At 37.9% G+C, this 22,275-nt stretch overlaps 1 protein-coding gene across 2 annotated transcripts in view; it reads right to left on the bottom strand.

Moving 5' to 3' along the window:
* Nucleotides 1-21,349, bottom strand: part of LOC124555682 (biotin--protein ligase) — a 373,530-nt gene extending 352,181 nt beyond the window's left edge. For both annotated transcript variants that reach the window (XM_047129684.1, XM_047129685.1), the window contains exon 1: nt 21,101-21,349. The gene's annotated coding sequence lies outside the window, so the exon portion shown is untranslated. The remainder of the gene's footprint in view (nt 1-21,100) is intronic.
* Between the last annotated feature and the right edge of the window lie 926 nt (nt 21,350-22,275).

Here is a 22,275-nt window from a genome sequence, read left to right as displayed (position 1 = left end):
TGGCTCTGATGATTATTTCCCCAATTCCTATTTCTGTGACCATTTTGATGATTGTTACCCCAATTCATATTTCTTCTCTCCCCCAGATCCCTATGGCTATTCCCTGGATTGTTTCCCTTTGAGCCAGGCCAATAGCACATAGCCTGCTCCATCCTCTCAACAAAGTCTAAAAACTTCTCCACAGAATCAGTGGGGCAATGTATGAGTTCCCATTGTAACTCCTCAGGTAGTCTCCTCCTTAAAGTAGATATTTCTGTTAAAGCACCTAAAGGCTGATCCAGATTTACTAATTTATTCAACTCTTCCTGGCAAAATTCCCTCATAGTTTGTCTACCTACCCTGTACACAGGTCAATTCAGAAACTCTTTTTGCAACCTACACTGCTTATTTTTACTCCAGTATTTGTCTAGAAGCATTCATTCAAACATTTCAAATGAAATGAACTGATCCTTAAATTTGTTAGGTCATGTCTGAGCTGAACCTCCCAGCATTCTCTTTACAAATTTTACTTTTGCCTCATTTGACATCCCAGGCAGAAAACAGTCCTTGCAACTGGCCAAAAAATCCACTGCACGATATCCGTTTTTGCCTGAAAATGTCTTTCCACTAGGCCTGCGTTACTGGAAACCCAGCATGACCCAAAACATTATACAATTCCATCTGGGTAATATTTTCATTTACTTTTGAGGTGACAGTTGCCATTATCTTTCTGAGATCATCAGCTGTGCTGTCTAATTTATTTATCAGCACAGCTTTTGACTCATCATTGCTAGCCACTATTTTCGCACTCACTTCTGCCAAAGACTGCCTTGTCACCTCTTCTCTATCATCACACATCTGCCTTCCCAAAACAATTTCACCCCTCAGCTCAGCCTCAACCGCTTCAACCTTGGAATGCCAGCCAGCTCTCTTCTATTTTTTCTAATTTATTATTTAATTCGGTCACAATTTCTTGTTTCATTGACCCCAACTGACTATTTATTTGGCCCACATTAGTTTTTAATACAGCCATTTCATTTCCCACATCAGTCTTCAGAGAACTTAATTCAGAATTTAATTTAGTTATAAAATTAGTGTCTAAAGCACTTAATTTATTACCCATATCAGTTTTAAATGAAACTATTTAGCTACTCGTATTTTGGAGAAGAGCAATTAATTCTTTAGACATTACAGGGATACCGATTTCCTCCTCTCTCTGAGGACTTTGTGGCTCACTACCACTCCCTGATGACCCGCAATCACTAAGCGATTTTTTAATTTCATGCACCATGTAGCGCGCTTGCTCTCCACAAAGCAATCCTTGTATACTAGAAATATTCATCTAGTAACGGGGGTTCGTACCTTCACAGTATGGAGGATGATCAATGATAGTGAACCCAAGGCAGCGAATTGTTTCAGATGTCACAATGCTTCCATGTAGTGTGGCACTGTCATGCTGAAGGAGACAGTGCTCCATGCATGGACCATCTCTTCAATTCATTCTTTCATGTTTTCTGAGGGCCTCTCATGCACCACATAGCTATGTTAAACACCATCCTGTTACTTGCTACAATTCCAAACCTTCTAGAAGCAGAGGGTTGCAACTTACATTAGCGAAGCAGGAAAGTCGACTGATTAATATATGTGACACGTAATTCCTCAAGCGACATTGACAACAGAATATAAAATTCAGAGGCTTTACTTTTCAGCACACCCTCATACATTACAAAAAAGTTCACCCCAGCTTCAGGTGTGAGTTCTTACAGCTCAATTTGATGTACATTTTTTTTTGGTCTTCTTCATACTCAACAGAGGGCATCATTCATGTTTGATAAGGCAGAAAATGCATTAGTACTATATAAATAGTTAGAAGTCAGCAGGAAAGTATCTTTTATAAGACTAAAAGCAACAAACCCAAGGCTGAAACCTGGAAAGGAGTTTTACCATGAACAATATGCGTGCCCTGTTGCAGGAATTTAATTGCTTGATTTTAGTAAATGGCATATCAAAATCCCTGTATAAAATGCCTTGCTAAAATAGTATAGTTTTAAAAATGGTCTCATCACATTTATATTGAAACTCAGATTATCAGTTACTTTATTAATGCATTTGTTGTAATGTGGTGTTTTTGGAAACCTGTTGTATTTACCACAGGTGTTATAAGTACAAACATTATTCATCACCAGATCATGACCACTGTACTCTTAAGCTACTGATAAAGACGACATGCTGATTGGCATGTAATCATACTATGATTTGGGTTCTTTTTGTATATATAATGTTAAGGTTTGTTTTCAATCACTAAGATATACACTGAAGCACCAAAGAAACTGGCAACGGCACGTGTATTCAAATACAGAGAGATGTAAACAGGTAGAATACAGCGCTGCAGTCAGCAATGCCTATACAAGACAACAAGTGTTTGTCGCAGTTGCTAGATTGGTTACTGCTGCTACAAAGGCACGTTATCAAGATTTAAATGAATTTGAACGTGGTGTTGTAGTCAGCACATGAGCAATGGTACATAGCATCTATGAGGTACCGATGAAGTAGGGATTTTTCTGTACAACCATTTCACAAGTGTACCGTGAATATCAGTAATCTGATAAAACATCAAATCTCCGACAGTGTTATAACTGGAAAAAGATCCTGCAACAATGGGACCAACAACGACTGAAGAGAATCGTTCAACATGACAGAAGTGCAATCCTTCCCAAACTGCTGCAGATTTCAATGCTGGGCCATCATCAAGCATCAGCACGTGAACCATTCAACAAAACATAATTGATATGGGCTTTCGGAGCTGAAGGCCCACTCGTGTATCCTTGATGACTGTGTGGCACAAAGCCTTACGCCTCGCCTGGACCCATCAACACTGACATTGGACTGTTGATGAGTGGAAATATGACCGCCAAGTGAGATCGCAGGTATTTTCCTCGTCCGCTAAAATAACTTTTTTAAGAGGAAATAGTGTCAAATTTAAATTTTCTTTGTTTTGTGTACTTGCTGTAGTGTCCGTTCTTGTCACACAACTGAATATTAGCGTCCCAGCAGAGCTCTTTCTTGAAAAAACTTGTTCTTTAGCTTAAGTCCCGATAATTGCAACATAACGCGAAATTTTGCGTGACACAAACACAAAAAATTCTATTCAAGTTTTCTTGATAGTGCAAAATTCATTTAAAAAAGACAACTACTAGCTTCATCAGTGTCTATTGTTGCAATAGAAGTGTAATTAAATGTTTCCAAATCATATTTAACTAGCACATTTCGTATTGTTTACTAGTTAGATAGACGTGATCTAGGCCAAAATTTTCCAAGATATAAACGTTTAAAAACATGAACAAACACGTTTGATAACGTAAATTCTCTAAAAGCAAAGTAATTACAAATTCATTCTTCTGCTCAAATGTTCAAATGTGTGTGAAATCTTAACTGCTAAGGTCATCAGTCCCTAAGCTTACACACTACTTAACCTAAATTATCCTAAGAACAAACACACACAACCATGCCCAAGGAAGGACTCGAACCTCCGCCGGGACCAGCCGCACAGTCCACGACTGCAGCGCCTCAGACCGCTCGGCTAATCCCGTGCGGCAATTCATTCTTCTGTCATTGTATCTCTAAATCAGTACAAAAACAACAACCACCACACATATGACCTTTGTGTCGCTTTTTGTTTACACACTGCCAATCTCGCGTCCTTGACAAATGTAAAACATTCTTTAAACTTAATCATTCTTTCGAAATTGACATGAGTGAGAAATGTGGGAGCTGTTATAGGGTAGTGAGTAGAGGGATTTGTTGCCAATATTGTAGGAAATAATTTCACTGAGGGGGATGCAGTGGGGAGAATATTGGGAGAACAGAAGAGGCTGTCTCCTGGAACTGCAGAGTATGCAGTAGGAACATTTTGATAGGGGGACAGGAAAGAAAAATCTGTGCCCTCCAGGCACAGTTGGAGGAAGCAAGGAAGGAACTCATAAGGATCAAGAGAGATAGAGGGGAGGAGGGTGGTTGGGAACTGGCAGTTGATAGGAGGATAGGAAGAAAGAGGACGCAATCTGACAGTTTTATCAACAACACCAAAAACAGGTATCTACTACTGCCAGAGTTAAGTGGAGAAGAGCCTCAGGTAGAACGAGGAGCAGAAAGTGTGCAGCACAATTCAGCTAAGGGCAAGAAGCCTAAGAATGTACAAAGTGTTAGGGAGAGGACAGTGCTTCTGCTAGGTAGTGGTCATGGGCGAGGTGTAGGCCCTCAGTTACAGGAAAGTTTAGGGGCAGCATACCAGGCCACCAGTATCTTCAAGCCCAATGGAGGGCTAAGTCATGTGATAGAGGACCTAGGGTCTTTATGTAAGGACTTTACAAAAGAGGACCATGTAGTGATAGTGGGTGGGGCGGGAAACAGTCAAACAGATTTTAACACTCCAAATACCACACATACCAGATGTCACAAAGAAAAACAAACCATTGGAAAGAATAACATGGGGAATTTCACAGACTTAACAATCCTCCATCAAAACATGCAATCAATAAAAGATAAAATACAACTATTAGAAGTTGAGCTCCAATCTTTGAACTGCACAGTAGTTTGTATTACTGAGCACAGGTGTAGAGACACAGAAATCCAACGTATAGTATTATCATTGTATGAAAAGGCAAACTCTTACTGCAGAACTACTTCAAGGGGTGGACGATCATGCATTTATATCAGAAAAAGAACACAGTTCAAATCAAGACATGACCTCAGTGCCGCAAGTGAAAACAAACACTTTGAAATATCAGCTATTGAATTAACAGGGCTTGATATCACCAAGAAATTAATCATTTTGTGTGTGTATAGATCTCCCAGTGGTGGTGTGGACAATTTTTCAGTAAGTTAACAGAAGTTCTAGATAAAGTATCAAGTACAAAGGTCACCATAATTCTGTGTGGGTACATTAACATCAACACTAACATCATAAATGAATCCAGCAGCACCTTCATAAATATCCTTTATAGTTTTGTCATGTCCCTGGTGGTCAATAGTACAACAAGGGTTACTGCAACGACTGCATCAGTAATTGACCATGTGGCCACAAACATGGACAGGGAAAAATGTGATGTAGCTGTAAAAGATCTCGGACTATCAGACCATCTCTGTCAAATAACAACAGTAAAATCAGGCATCGAATCATTCCCTAAACTACAAGCCTACAAACGACATCTATCACAAATCAAAATAAATGATTTTTCAAAGGAACTAGAAAAACAAAGCTGGGATGAAGTGTATAAGGAAACCAATGTGAATATGAACTTCTCTAAACTCTCCACATTGTCTAAATTGAACTTTGAAAAGGCATTTCCAAAAGGTTGCATGTCTGTATCAATATCTCACAAAAACAGATGGATAAAAGTAGGTATTAAGAAGTCCTCCCAAACACTTAAACACCTCAGTTCCGTGAAAAAGATTCGCAATGATCCAGAATTATTGAATTTCTATCATAGATACAAAAATATCTATAGGAAGTTGCTGATTGCAGAAAAAAGTCATTTAATGACAAAATAATATATAATGCAGAGAATAAACGCAAAGCAGTCTGGGATGTTATAAAAAAGGAAACAGAGAGACGCAAACAAACACAGAATAACATACTGCTAAGGGAGGAGGATAAAGTAATAAATGATCCACAGCACTATGTAAACGAGCATTTTTCAAGTATTGCAGAGAAGTTACAGCAAAAACTCCCCAAAACAAATATAACACCTGTAAATAATGTTGCACTCAATACAATGATGTTACTTCCAACAAGAAAAATTGTCCAGAAACTAAGAAGTCAGTAGGCTTAGATGAAGTACCAATGTGTGTACTGAAACAACGCATAGAGATTATACAAGGCCGCTTAACAAATATAATAAATGAATCCTTCACATCAGGGACATTTCCAGAGCAGTTAAAACAGGCAAGAGTTGTACCTTTGCTTAAGAAGGGTAATGCAGAAGACATAGAAAATTACCGGCCCATTTCCCTGCTGTCACCATTCTCAAAAATAATAGAAGCAATTATGAAAGACAGATTAATGAATTACCTGAATAAATACAATCTTTTAAGCGAATCACAGTTTGGTTTCCGAAGTGGCAAAAATACGGAGTCAGCCATAGTACAATTCACAAAAGTTTTACTTGATGCTCTTGATACAGATGAGTGTGTCACAGGCATATTTTTGGATCTTTCTAAGGCATTTGATACAGTCGACCACAACAGTCTAGTAAATAAATTAGAAGCATTAGGAATAAGAGGGGTAGCTAATGACTGGTTTCGATCATACCAAACAGATAGGGTACAAAGAGTAGAGATAACACATACTTCAAATAGATCCAAACATTTAGTGAAACACTTATCAGAACCAAAATACATTAATATAGGGGTTCCGCAGGGTAGCATATTAGGACAAATTTACATCAATGACTTTCCCAGTAGTATTACTCATGGTGAAAAAATTCTCTTCGCTGATGGCAGCAATATTATAGTCACTGAGAAAACAAGAGAACTCCTTGCCGAGAAAGCAATAAAGTGACATTGAACATAAAGAAAACTAATGCCATGAATTTCAGTTTGAAGAGGAAAAATGACAATGTTAAATTAAATGTGGATGACACCTCTCTAGACTGTGTAACAAATGGAAAATTTCTAGGAATGAATATTGATTCTCAGTTGAAGTGGTGTGAGCACACAAAGGTACTTGCAAACAGAATGTCATCAGCATGTTATGCCCTTAGAATCCTATCGTCAGTATGTAACATGCAGGGTCTTTTAGTTACATATTATTCATATGTACACTCAATTCTTAGCTATGGCATACTTTTTTTGGAGAACAAAGGTACAAAATATGAACACAATTATGCAAACTCCAGAAAAGAGCCATAAGAATAATAACCAAAAATACTAGTCGAACTCATTGTAAAGATCTGTTTAAAACACTGGGGATTTTAACTGCTCCATGTGAATACTTTTACCAGTCAGTTGTACACATCAAAAATAACGTTGGTAATTACTGCACAAACAGCTCTGTCCATGGCCATGCAACAAGAGATATACTCAACTTACATTTACCACGAAAAAATAGACATAAAACTCAAAACAGCATTTTCTAACAAGGAATAAAACTGTACAATAAATTACCAAAAGAGATTAAAGAAATTGCAAAAATACACTTATTTAAAAAGGCAGCTAAAAAGTACTTACTAGGCAATACATCATATACATTGGAGGATTAGCCTACTTACGTAAAACAGAGTGGGGGTTTGATAAAAAAAATTGTTATACAAATAAATAATAATAGCGATTATAAAACCTCGAACATTCCAGATAACACCTTCACTTTATGTTTTTTTCCCCCCTTGTTTTTCCTTTCTAGAAACACTTACCCCCAAGCTATGCATTGCACATTACTAACACACCTATTCTTCTTTCTGAGCTCAACATGTCACTCCTCGTGGAGGGATGCCGATTCATTTTTTCAGGATAGCAAATGTGAAGTTGTGGTACAGAAAATGGCCCAGAGATCACCTGTGTGTGTGTGTGTGTGTGTGTGTGTGTGTGTGTGTGAAGTGTTATGAAACAATCTGTGTAGATTGTGTGCAGTGACTGATAGTGATATATGAGTGAGCAGTGTGGCATTACATTATTTAATAAGTTATTTGCAAAAATAGATTGTATACCAGGAATAAATCTAATGATTGTCTCTAACTAGAAGTCTGTAAATATATGTGTATACGAATTAGCTTATTTTTAAATTAATCTAAACTTGTAAATATTTTGAGATGATACTTCTACATACAACTCTGACAGGTGGCACGTACATAAGCATTCTGTCTGATTACCTGCATGCGTTCATATTCATTGTGCATTCCAATGGACTTGGGCAATTCCAGCAGGACAATGTGACAACCCACGCGTCCAGATTTGCTACTGAGTGGCTCCAGGAACACTCTTCTGAGTTTGAACACTTCCTCTGGCCACCAAGCTCCCCAGACACGAACATTATCGAGCATATCTAGGATGCCTCGCAACACAGTATTCAGAAGAGATCTCCACCCCCTCGTACTCTTACGGATTTATGGGCAGCCCTGCAGGATTCGTGGTGCAAATTCACTCCAGCACTACTTCAGACATTAGTCGAGTTGATGCCACGTCATGTTGCAGCACTTCTGTGTGCTCGTGGGGGCCCTACACGGTACTGGGCAGGTGCCCCAGTTTCTTTGGCTCTTCAATGTATATCGCTAATGAGGAAGAAGCTGAAGATATCTGTAATGACTGGAATAATGTTTTCAGCAAGTTTTTTAATCACAACTATACTCACTCCATTATCACCTACCGCCTCAGATGAGATTCTCATTATTACTTTCCAAAGTGTTTTTTTTTTTAAATAAGTTTCAAAAAAATTTACCTGTCATAGTTATAGTATTATGTGGTTGTTGAAACAAATTGCAAAAAAATTTGAGAGCTGCCTGGTATCAAGGGAATTAGTTTAATTCACCTGCAGAAGCTTGAGTTTATAGTTCCTATACCAAGACTGACCCCCCCCCCCCTCCCAGCCTTTTTTTTTTTTCTTCTTTTTTTTCCTCTTCAGCTCAGCTCACTGCTTACATCACAATAGGTACAATTGGACCAGCCATGCACACATTCCATTTCTATCTATTCTACTGTTTACTATATTCATCAAAGTTCAGTTTGTTGGATTTCATCTAAATCTATTGCACGGTCTTGCTCATCGATTACCTGGCTTTATTGTGCAGTCAACACTGATGATGGTGCTCTTTCACTTTGTCAGAACATTCAGGAGCATATTTGTCTTAACATGTCTAAATTTGTGAGCGAATTCTTGATTTTCACCAACTAGGGTCAAGTTCATTGGTTAGGTCATTTCTGAGGGCACTACTATATAAGTATATTAGGTTCCTGCCTCTCACACCTGTTCTCCGTGAGTCTGTATAAAATACATTAATAATATCACATCACCGTGGTACTTTTTGTGTGTGTGTGTGTGTGTGTGTGTGTGTGTGTGTGTGTGTGTGTGTGTGTGAGAGAGAGAGAGAGAGAGAGAGAGAGAGAGAGAGAGAGAAGGGGGGACGCGGCGAAGTTGCCAGAAGGAACTGTAACACTGAGGATATACGTAATGGTTTCTCTGTATGTAGTTCTATCAAATTAGCAATAATTGGTATATCATACAGACAACAAATTCGGTACTAAATACACGTGTCGGACATTTAATTATAAAGGTAACATGAGGATTTTAATCATTATTTCCAGTAAAGAAAGTGGTATCTGGAGCCCACAGTAATAATGTAGATTAGATGTTTCCATTTTTTCTGTAAATATGGAACTACATTCAGAAACGCATTGTCAAACACTAGATAAATTTATATATCTGAATTAGAAAGAGTAAAATAATTTCACATAAAACTCTTAGAATGTTTGATAAACTGACAAGACAAAAATGATCAAGTTAAGCAACATGCTAACATTACTGCAGAGTACAATGCAGATACAGTAAAACTGTTAAAACAAAATGGTGTAAGAAGACAAGCTGAGGATAGCATTACTACTGTTCTCTACCTATCTTTTTTAAAAATAAGATTTTACAAATCTTTTGTTGTTCTCTCGGCTCAACATTCTTTACAACACGTGCATTGTTGGGAAGCTGATCCATTCTAGAAATTATAAACAAAGCCAGGGTTAATTATTCTGCAATAAACACATGAACAGAAGATTCATCTACGGTGCCATGTGTGGTAGTGTCAGTAATCATTTGATGATGTGTTACACTGATTCTTTGTACACTGGGCAACATGGCTACATGTAATTTTTATTTCCCCATGTGGAAGTTGCATAAAGCAGCATGTATTTTTATGTATTGTCAGGGATGGAAATACGGAAGCGTCCGATCCCGCCCGTCTGCTTTGACCCGTGACGTCACGAATATGGCGGAAACGACCATAAACCACGATTCCAATGTGGCGCACATAAAGTCATTACGTACACATTATGAGGATGAAAATACATCGAAAAACAAACACACACACTTTCCACAAAAAGCATAATGACACTAACGGGACAAGTGCGGGAAATGGGTGTTTTTGGGTGGGGGCAAACTAAATATAAACAAATTCAGACACCGACCCCCATACAAAACCACACAAAACAATGAAAAAACCGACATCACAAAACTCCCCAAATACCTCTAAAACAATATCATCTGGAATCGGACACTTCCCTTGACCTATATAGCTCAACAGCAACTCCCGATCCCATAAATTAGGATCAAACACTTCCCTTGGCCTATATAGCTCAAAAACATCTCCCGATACCAATACCAACATACACAGCCACACACTGGCATTGAACACTTCCCTTGACCTGCGCACTTAATTTTTACTGTCATATCCATTCCTGAACAGATACAACAACCGATTAATTTTACTAAAATTACCACATGACGTACAGTGAACAACACTAAATTAACCTTCACACAAAATCGTTAACTCACTGAAACGAATTCCACTACAACACAGCCGACACTAACAATTCTGGATAATGAGCAAAAGGAAACTGAGCCCATTACACCAAACAAACGAAAAGCCTGAACATACCACCAGAGAGCAAAACAAACCATAACACGACGACATCTACAAACACACTACACCCACAAACCAAACTCTTCGCCGTCATGACGTCACACACGACAACACCCTTACGTCACGGGTCAAAGCAGACGCGTGGGATCGGACGATTCTGTCGACCCTCAGGGATCTCCTCCCAAGTCCCTGACTTGGTTTCAATCAAATTTGGCACGCAAACAAGAAACTTCATGAGTATCAACACTGTGGGGTTTAGAAGCTCCTAGCTATAATTGGAGTGGAGATAACGGCAAAAGAAGTATTTTTTTCAGCCCCTGCTACATGTTTTTTTACAAAATATATAACACTGTGCTGTCTGTGATTATATTTATTCTGCTACCAGTTTTGGTCTTAAACCATCACCAACAGCAGAAAAATGATCGCTGATGTATCATGTCATACATGCTTTGACGTACATTACCACTGTAATCCATAATTGCCAATAAAAATGAAAAATTTTAGCAAGATTAAACTATGATGGCCCACTGACAAAATGACATGTTATTATTAACAATTATGGTTTTCAGTGGCAACATATGTCATTGATGATGGTTTAAGACCGAAACTGGTAATAGAACAAACAACATTATCACAGACATAAACTGACTGAACCAGAGGTTGTACAGAGTTTCAGGGTAAGCATAAATGAAAAATTGACAGGAATGGGGGAAAGAAATACAGTAGAAGAAGAATGGGTAGCTTTGAGGGATGAAGTAGTGAAGGTACCTGAGGATCAAGTAGGTAACAAGACGAGGGCTAGTAGAAACCCTTGGGTAACAGAAGAAATACTGAATTTAATTGATGAAATGAGAAAATATAAAAACGCAGTAAATGAAGCAGGCAAAAAGGAATACAAACGTCTCAAAAATGAGATCGCCAGGAAGTGCAAAATGGCTAAGCAGGGATGGCTAGAGGACAAATGTAAGGATGTAGAGGGTTATCTGACTAGGGGTAAGACAGATACTGCCTACAGGAAAATTAGAGGTACCTTTGGAGAAAAGAGAACCACTTGTATGAATATCAAGAACTCAGATGGAGACCCAGTTCTAAGCAAAGAATGGAAAGCAGAAAGGTGGAAGGAGTATATAGAGGGTCTATACAAGGGCAATGTACTTGAAGACAATATTATGGAAATGGAAGAGGATGAAGATGAAGATGAAATGGGAGATACGATACTGAGTGAAGAGCTTGACAGAGCACTGAAAGACCTAAGTCGAAACAAGGCCCCAGGAGTAGACAACATTCCATTAGAGCTACTGACAGCCTTGGGAGAGCCAGTCCTGACAAAACTCTACCATCTAGTGAGCAAGATGTATGAGACAGGTGAAATACCCTCAGACATTAAGCAGAATATAATAATTCCAATCCCAAAGAAAGCAGGTGTTGACAGATGTGAAAATTACTGAACAATTAGTTTAATAAGTCACGGCTGCAAAGTACTAACGCAAATTCTTTACAGACAAATGGGAAAAACTGGAAGAAGCTGACCTCAGTGAAGATCAGTTTGGATTCTGTAGAAATATTGGAACACATGAGGCAATACTGATCCTACGACTTATCTTAGAAGATAGGTTAAGGAAAGGTAAACCTACCTTTCTAGCATTTGTAGACTTAGAGAAAGCTTTTGACAATGTTGACTGGAATACTCTCTTTCAAATTCTGAAGGTGGCAGGGGTAAAATATACAAAGCAAAAGGCTGTTTACAATCTGTACAGAAACCAGATGGCAGTTGTAAGATTTGAGGGGCATGAAAGGGAAGCAGTGGTGGGAAAGGGAGTGAGACAGGGTTGTAGCCTCTCCCCGATGTTATTCAGTCTGTATATTGAGCAAGCAGTAAAGGAAACAAAAGAAAAATTTGGAGTAGGAATTAAAATCCATGGAGAAGGAATAAAAACTTTGAGGTTCGCCGATGACATTGTAATTCTGTCAGTGACAGCAAACGACTTGGAAGAGCAGTTGAACGGAATGGACAGTGTCATGAAAGGGGGATATAAGATGAACATTAACAAAAGCAAAACGAGGATAATGGGATGTAGTCGAATTAAGTCGGGTGATGCTGAGGGAATTAGATTAGGAAATGAGACACTTAAAGTAATAACGGAGTTTTGCTATTTGGGGAGCAAAATAACTGATGATGGTCGAAGTAGAGAGGATATAAAATGTAGACTGACAATGGCAAGGAAAGAGTTTCTGAAGAAGAGAAATTTGTTCACATAGAGTATAGATTTAAGAGTCAGGAAGTCGTTTCTGAAAGTATTTGTATGGAGTGTAGCCATGTATGGAAGTGAAATGTGGGCGATAAATAGCTTGGACAAGAATAGAATAGAAGCTTTCGAAATGTGGTGCTACAGAAGAATGCTGAAGATTAGATGGGTAGATCACATAACTAATGAGGAGATACTGAATAGAATTGGGGAGAAGAGTAATTTGTGGCACAACTTGATTAGAAGAAGGGATTGGTTGGTAGGACATGTTCTGAGGCATCAAGGGATCACCAATTTAGTATTGGAGGGCAGCGTGGAGGGTAAAAATCGTAGAGGGAGACCAAGAGATGAATACACTAAGCAGATTCGGGAGGATGTAGGTTGCAGTAGGTACTGGGAGATTAAGCAGCTTGCACAGGATAGAGCAGCATGGAGTGCACATCAAACCAGTCTCACGACTGAAGACCACAACAACGACATCACAGACAGCACAGTGTTATGCATTTTATAAAATCCTTGTATGCTGTTGCCTAGCACCCAAGGAAGATGCCCAGCTATATAGGCTGCCCTGCACTTCAGGTGTATTGTAATGTTGTAGTATCAGCCTGCCTTATTGACCCGCTTTTCACGGCAGCTTACACGTACAGGCCACAAAACAGTTTTCCAGTCCCCTACATATACAGGCTGGCCTGCATGATAGGCTTGTTGTGTTACAGTGGGGGGAGGGAGGGGGAGGGGGAGGGAGAGAGGGGAGGGGGAGAGAGGGAGGGGGAGAGAGAGAGTGCGTTCCAGAGCGAAGCCACGAGGAATGGGCTAGTAATTTTTAAAAAGTATGAAAAATGCAAGGACAGGGGCCACTACATTACTGTTACCGAAGGCTGAAGAACATACTGATAATAATTACACAACATGCAGTTACCCTCCTTTTTTATGATGGTAAAGCAAAAGCTGAAATTAGTTTACTTACTGATTAACAAAGGGGTCATCACTGAGAAAGAAGAGGTATGAATGCTGTACCTAATAATACTTGCTATAATATTTAAAACTTCCCTAACTTTAAAACCATATACCTGAATGTAACTCTAAACTGGATTTTGCCTCCCACACGTGCATAAGAGAAAACAGTGACTGAAGTCTCACTTCTGTGTTCCTTCAGTGCGATTTTATAGCTGCTGCTTTGTATATGGGTTACCATTTCTTTCCTAACATGATGTTGCCCCACTCCTTTATCCAAAATCCACACCGCGGTGGCATACTGATCAGCATGTAGCCTGTGGCCAGGTTACGTTGAAATGCGATAATTTGTTTGCGAGTTGGTGAAGCCAAACACAGTGTGTTGTAACACTCCGACCTGCAGCATAGCCTAATGTTTACATCTGTGCCACACACAAAGGCACTAGCCATATTTAATACTCTTTTTGTCATAAAAATTAAACCTGAAGTCAAACTCAGAAAACATATATTAGATAATGACAAGTCTCTGATGAGTATTTTGATGCACATTATATACACGCATCACACATGAACTAGGAAATAAGTAAGAAGGATCCGATATGTAGCTTCTACCCAAAATGAAATAGTTACAATTTTTTATACATCAGTTGCATGTGAAGCAGTACACTTAATAATTTTTTAGGTGTAAAGATATATGTCTTAATACATCCACACAGTGAGTTACTTGAATGAGGCTATAGATATGTAATTATATTGCATAAACAGTATCTTCATACCACCTCACATTGTATTTAATAGTATATGATCAATACGTTATCAAAATATTTCCACTTACAAAAGTTTAAAGCTATTGTACTCACACTCTGTCACAATATGACTACCAATGCCATAGCTCCAAGGGAATTCCATGGCCTCTGCTCGTGACACACAAGGGTAGCATACTGTCTTCTAGAATTGTTACTATTTAATGTTAACGAGATACTGAGCACAACATACTTGGGCCATTCCGTGCCAAGTGGTCTAATATCGAGAAATGTTCCCACAAGACCATCATGGATTTTGATGAAATTTTGTATGAACATTCACACATGTTCTCAATGAACACTGGTACAGCTTCAGTTTCAGAAATTCAATACTTGCAGAGATATAGTCACTTGTTTGAAACCATAGTACAGCTTCCAATAGTGCATCCTTGAATTTTCAGCAACTTTGAGATGAGATATCTCTGTAAGTATTTGCATTAAAGAAACAAAACTTGGCCATCTTATACAACTTTTAGAGCTCTTTAAAGTAAAAATTAAGAAAAGGATTTCTGAGCAATTTTCATATAGATAATTTGAAGCAAATTTGGGGGAAAAAAAGTTGTTTAAAAAAAATTAGTTTTTTATATCTCCAAAAGTAATTGTGGGATGTACATGAAACTTTGCACACCACAACTCACCAACACAAGGTCTTAGAATATAAATTTTCATACTCCTACTGCTTTCCATTATTTCACAAATCCAGGGTGAAGTAGACGATTTTTCAAACAGTGCTAAAAATGGGTATTTTTAGTCAAATTTTTCAAAAAAGTGTTTTCTCCAAACTCTTCTAAACTATGGTCATTAGAAAGAGCATATTCTAAACTATCTAGAAAAGTGGATTTGGTTTTGCAATGCAAGCATATAAGGCCCTAAAAAGTAGCATCATCAAAGAGGCGCACTGGAAGTTTGAACACATTTTTTTGGCACTCAAATTATACCTGAAACCTTTTATTATGCCTAATAAATGTTTATTAGTGCCTTGAATAATTGAAATAAAAAGATCTGGTAAACAAGCAATGAGACTGTCAGAAAAACTTGAAAACTATGAGAAGTATCCCTTCTGCTTTTATCATAAGTGTTCATCTGCATAAAACTCTTCTCATTTGTATAAAAAGAGAGAAAGAGAGAGAGATCAGATTGTTTCATTATTGTGAGCCTTGTTTGAACAATCAGTATTTCAGTGGTGTGTTTGCAGCATAGTGAGTGGGTTCTCTTGACTGAGTGTGGCTTGTTAAGTGATTCGTAAGACCATCAAAGTTTGTAATCTAATTTACAAAAAATTGTTTTGATTGTATCTTTTATAGCATATATCTCTTATTAGATTTTTTCATTGGTATTATACATTGTGTATATTTCATTCAGTAGCAATTTGTCTGAAATTTAAGCAGATTATAATTTGCACTTAGAGGCCAAATACGTTATTTAGTTACTGATTAGAGATGGATGCAGAAGGGAACAGCATACCTTCCTGCTCAATTGGGCAAAGAGATAGTGGAACAAAGCGTCATGTCACTTTCTTTGCCATAAAGCTGCTTTAAAATGGTTTGCGGATTTTAGTGATGAGGAAAAAGAGTTGCTGGTCCGATGTTCTGAAGCAAAGCTGGACAATACCTCTCAAGTTTGTGTACACCATGAAGCCCTGCTATTGACACAATATGAGAGGTTACAAAAAAAATGCTTCAATCCCTTTGGGAAGGTGAATCATAATGTTAAGGCAGGAATTCGCACTCTTGATACTGAAACAGCTAATAAGGTTTCTGATATGTTGAAGAAGCAGCTTGTTAATAACGTAAAGCCAGGTCAGAAAATTTGTCCGGCTTTCAGGACTACCTTAATTAAACACTTGGACGAAGCTTAATCACCCTCATCATCACATTCTGATGAGGACTTTACACCAAAAGAAGAATTAAATAGTAGCTTATTGTCTATCGGTATTTCACCCCTGAAGAGAACAGTAAGCTACAGAGATAAGCCCCAATATGTGAAGAAGAAAATTCAAAAGGCTCAAAATGTGATTAAAAACAGAATTGTAAATGCAATGGGAGTAAACCGACAAATTGAAGATGCTAGTGAAATTAAGGAATGTGGAAACTGTGCCGACTATGCACATTTGCTGACTGAACTGAAAGCCAAGATGCAGAATGCAATTCATAAAGAACAGATACAAATTTTAACCTTGGCACCTGTAAGTTGGACAGTCAGACAAACAGCAGCTCAGTTCGGCGTGTCCGAAAGAATGGTGAAGAATGCTCGGAAGCTTAAGGCAGAGAAGGGCATTCTGGCACTTCCCGAAAATAGGCAAAGCAGGAAATTACCAGCAGAAGTTGCTAGTAGAGAGCAAAATGTTTTTGAAAATGATGAGTATAGTTGGGTGTGCCCTGGAAAAAAGATAGTATTTCAGTCAGACTTTTAGATAGGAAGACATACATGCAGAAAAGATCGTTACTTTGCAATTTACGGGAAATGTATGTTATCTATAAGAATATAAATGGTCCAGAAATAGGGTTCTCAAAGTTTTGTGAACTTAGACCCAAATGGTGTGTAACAGTAGGATCAGCTGGAATGCATGCAGTTTGCGTCTGTGCAATTCACCAAAATGTTAAGCTTATGCTTAATGGAGCTGGTATACGTGAAAATTATAAGGAGATTCTCAGCAAGGCAGTTTGAACTCTAAACAGTGCATGCTACATCGCTGTGAAAGGTGTCCTGGGCCCGAAGCTATAGCATCTGAAATTGCCAGCTATTTCCTAGATCATGAGCCACAGGAAGTTATTGTGTTTAAGCAATGGATACATACTGATCGGGCCACACTGGACACGAAGCAAATGGTAGTGGATGAATTTATTGAAGATGTAAAAACTAAAATATGGAGTCTGTCATGCCATCATTACATTGCCAAGCAGTAAAGCTTGCATCTTAAAGGCCTTAAATGTCATCTGAAAGATGAAGAGCTTGTTGTCCTAATGGATTTTGCAGAAAATCATTCTTTTATCATTCAGGATGCTGTTTTTTGCATTATCAGTGATTGTTTGCGGCATGACACTATTACAGTTCACGTTTTTATCAAGGAGCTCATCAAATATACAAAATCACGGCTTGCACAGATATCCCACATTCATTATTTCAGTGATGGCTCCAGTGCTCAATATAAAAATTTCAAGAATTTCCTAAATTTGTACTATCATAAGAGTGATTTTGGAATGACAGCCGAATGGAATTTTTTTGCTACTAGTCACGGGAAATCATCTTGTGACAGGATTGGAGGTACAACAAAGCGGTTAGCAGCACGAGCAAGCTTGCAACGGCCACTTAATGGACAAATTCTTACTCCCCTAGATCTGTTTCACTTCTGCTCTGAAAACATTAATGGAATTAAATTTGTTTTCGTCAGTAAAGATGAAACTGAAAAAAAATATTCTGTCACAAGAAGAGAGGTTTAAACTTGGACAAACTGTAGCAGGCACTAGAGAAAATCATCACTTTTTACCTATTGATGAAACAACAATTCAGGTCAGCAGAGTTTCAAATGATTGTTCATCTTTTCTAGCAAAAATGGGTCACAGTAATGAAGGAGGCATATTAATGTCTGCTCTCCAACCAGGACAATATGTTGCATGCATCTATGAAAACGTGTGGTGGATTGGGAATATCTGTGAGACCTCCACAGAGCAAAGGGATGCATTAATAAACTTTATGCACCCACATGGTCCAGCAAATTCATTTTATAGGCCACCAAGAAGTGACAAGCGCTGGGTTCCGGAACACCACATTATTGCAGTTATTCCAGCTCCATCAGTAAATTCGTCTGGCCGGCAATACACCATTCCTCTTGATATTTATCAGAAAATTAATGTAGCATATCAAAAATTGAAATAGGTTAGAGGAAACAATCTAAGGAACCCAAGAGTGCCTTCTAATTTTACACAGAGCACTTAAATAATTTTACTATCAGGCTTGGGAACCTGTGTAAAGAAACCCTTATCAGGCTTGGGATCCTGTGGTAAAGAAACCCAACCGTGGCTGTTGTTGCTAAGCTATCGGGTGTGGCCTCTATGGCAATGGGAATGCTGGTTTTCTCAGGTGAAATGAAACTAGCAGAGATTAAGCAACCATGGACCATAGCAACTCATTTATACACTTCTTTTCCATCAGTAAGCTAGTGTTGTTCATTAAACAGGCAACTAATAATTAGATGATTACGCAAATAAATTTTACGATTTACATTCATTCTTAATAATAATATTGTGTGTGTGTGTGTGTGTGTGTGTGTGTGTGTGTGTGTGTGTGAGTGAGAGAGAGAGAGAGAGAGAGAGAGAGAGAGAGAGAGAGAGAGAGAGAGAGAGAGAGAGAGAGAGGGGGGGGGGGGGGGGGGGGGAGGTGACAATTAAGAAATAACATTGTTTCTATTTTTATTCTTTTGCTATTCGGACTTAAGCTAGGTCATATTCATCAGGACTTCTTATTTCACTTATCCAGGACATTAATAAACATGTATAGGGCAAAATAAAAGATTTCAGGTATAATTTGAGTGCCAGAAAAGTGTGTTCAAACTTCCAGTGCGCCTCTTTGATGATGCTACTTTTTAGGGCCTTATCTGCTTGCATTGCAAAACCGAATCCACTTTTCTAGATAGTTTAGAATATGCTCTTTCTAATGACCATAGTTTAGAAGAGTTTGGAGAAAACACTTTTTTGAAAAATTTGACTAAAAATACCCATTTTTAGCACTGTTTGAAAAATCGTCAACTTTACCCTAGATTTGTGAAATAATGGAAAGCAATAGGTGAATGAAATTTTATATTCTAAGACCTTGTGTTGGTGAGTTATGGTGTGCACAGTTTCATGTACATCCCACAATTACTTTTGGAGATATAAAAAACTGAAGGTCGCATTTTTTTAAAGAGCTATTTTTTCGCCCAACTTTGCTTCAAATTATCTATATGAAAATTGCTCAGAAATCCTTTGCTTAATATTTAACTTTAAAGAGCTCTAAAAGTTGTATAAGATGGCCAAGTTTTGTTTCTTTAATGCAAATACTTACAGAGATATCTCCAAGTTGCTGAAAATTCAAGGACGCAATATAGAAAGCTGTACTAGGGTCTTAAACAAGTGACTGTATCTCCGAAAGTATTGAATTTCTGAAACTGAAATTTTACCAGTGTTCATTGAGAACATGTGTGAATGTTCATACAAAATTTCATCAAAATCCATGAGGGTCATGTGGGTGTCTCTAGACCACTTGGCATGGAATGACCCACTTGTTACATTCAGCAGCAGTAGGTGACTATGAACAAATCATACCAAACTCACATACAAACATGTACTCCCCTTTGAAAATCACTGTGAAGTGTGTGGCATACAGCACTTAATAAGTAAAACTTTCTGTAACCCAAACACTGATCTGAACACTACAGTGCTTTACTAGTCATAGTCCTGTAGGTAGTGATATGCCCTTCCCTTCCTCCAACCTTTGGATTTGTAGTCTGGCACTTACCCATAAGGGTGATGTTTTATGGTTCCATATATTAAGGTTTCTTCCCATTTACTGACTTATTTGCACATTCTTATCTGAACATTCTACAGGATAAATAGGCTAACTGCAGAAGAATATCGATCTAATAGATACAACGGTAAGTCAGAAATTTTGCTACATAGATATCAGCATACGAGACAAATTACTCCCATCTTACTGTGGGACTGGATAAACAACTATTAATGTGCCACAGATATCATGTTAATCGTATACTTGATACAAATGAGTGTTACCTCACAGATACACCATAGTAATTAGACATACCATTTACAGATACATATTTGGTTCCTATTCACCACATCCTTCCACAAAACATACAACTGCTGTACAATAATACCTGATCAACGTAATTCTCACTGAATATTATGCCAACTGCACACATATAAATACAGTGAGCGTAAAATAATAAAGAGGCAATGGTGGCCACTTCTATAAAACTGAATATTAGAGGGAGTGGTTCATTGTCACATGGCTATAAATGTGACAGACACAATATCTGTCGTACACGAAAACCCTGATTCTGTATTAATGATTTTCGGCTTGTGCCTTTACCTCTCTTTAATACAAAACATAGTTACATCAGGTCATTTTACACTTGTATACATAACAGGTTCTTCTTTTATCCAACACACTTAACTATGAAATTCCTGAATTATTTATACAATCTCTGTTAAGCATCTGAAACATACACAATGATATTATGAGCTTCATTTTCTTTTTTCTTTTTTTTTTTTTTTTTTTTTTTTTTTTTTTTTTTTTTTTTTTTTTTGTGTAGATGGATTTCCTCAAAGAAATAAAATACTACATTTAGCAAAGAGGTCTCATTAGTTGTGCCATTCTCTACATCAAATTAGTATATATCATGGTTCGGTATCACCGTCTCGACTTTCTGTTACAAAGTAACTTGCTCTCCCCCACTGAAGGCACATCACCTACAAAATCGGTCTCAATAAAAATTGACATTTACCCAGTTGCTTGCTTCACATACATATTCGAAGTGAAAGAAACACCGCATTTTTTAATGCGTAATTTTATCCATTACTATTATGCGCGAGCATATGATGACGCATAGGTGGTACTCTGACTCACGGCCCAAGAAGAAACTAAATTTTTGCTGGGCAGCGAACCGTATGTAATAGAAGAGACAGACATTTCGTAGATTAATTAGATTATACCATAACAACAAACATATCACCCCGCGTAAACAGAGGGTCCACAGACAAACCACTAACGCATCGTACCGAACCTCCTTGCTTCAACTCCCAGCTAGCAACATAGACACCAAGAAAGAAACAGCTGCTAAAATCGTTCTGTATCTTTTCGTGTTGTGAAATAAGTTTGCAACTTTTTACGACAGCTGCAGTGTGCAGAAGAGTTTTTTTGTGCCATTTTACACTCTTCTGGAGTCATACTCTGCAAACCACTGTGAAGTGAATGGCAGAGAGAGCTACGTACGTCTGACCATCCCTGTTCTTCTTGTTCCATTCCGTTAGTTAGTTTCATATTCCATCGATCATTTGCACGATAATTCATAATGATACGGAAAGAGTGAAGGCAACTTAATTTTTAAATATGGCTACATGTAAACATTTGTAAAGGTGCTTTCTTTTCATGTATGTTGCGCGGGAAAAATGACTGTTTAACTGCTTCTATGCGTGCTGTAACTAATTTAATCTCCTCCTGACGCCTATGAGAACGATACGTAAGGAGGTGAGTTTTAGTACCGTATATTCTCAGAGTCATCGTTTACAGCCCCTTCTCGAAACTTTGTCAGTATGCTGTCTCGGGATAGTTTACGTCTATCTTCAAGAGTCTGCCAATTCAGTTCTTTGAAAATCTATGTGTCACACTCCCACGTGTCGACCATTCGTGCTGCCCTTCTCCATATGAATTCCATATTTCCTGTTAAGTCCTACTTGATTTATTTATTTATTATCTCAACGATCACATTTGTGATATAGAATTTGTCAGGATACATTTTAACAACTATATAATATCTTTACAAAATTTTTATCTATGCTGAATTCATATAAATCTATCTTATGTTTAATACAATATACAACTAATAAGTGTTTTTATAACATAATTTCTTATGCACATGACAGACATATTCACTGATCTAATTTCATTTGTCACATTAAC

Source organism: Schistocerca americana, chromosome X (assembly GCF_021461395.2).
Source record: "Schistocerca americana isolate TAMUIC-IGC-003095 chromosome X, iqSchAmer2.1, whole genome shotgun sequence".
NCBI lineage: Eukaryota > Metazoa > Arthropoda > Insecta > Orthoptera > Acrididae > Schistocerca > Schistocerca americana.
This window is presented reverse-complemented; position numbering and strand designations above follow the sequence as displayed.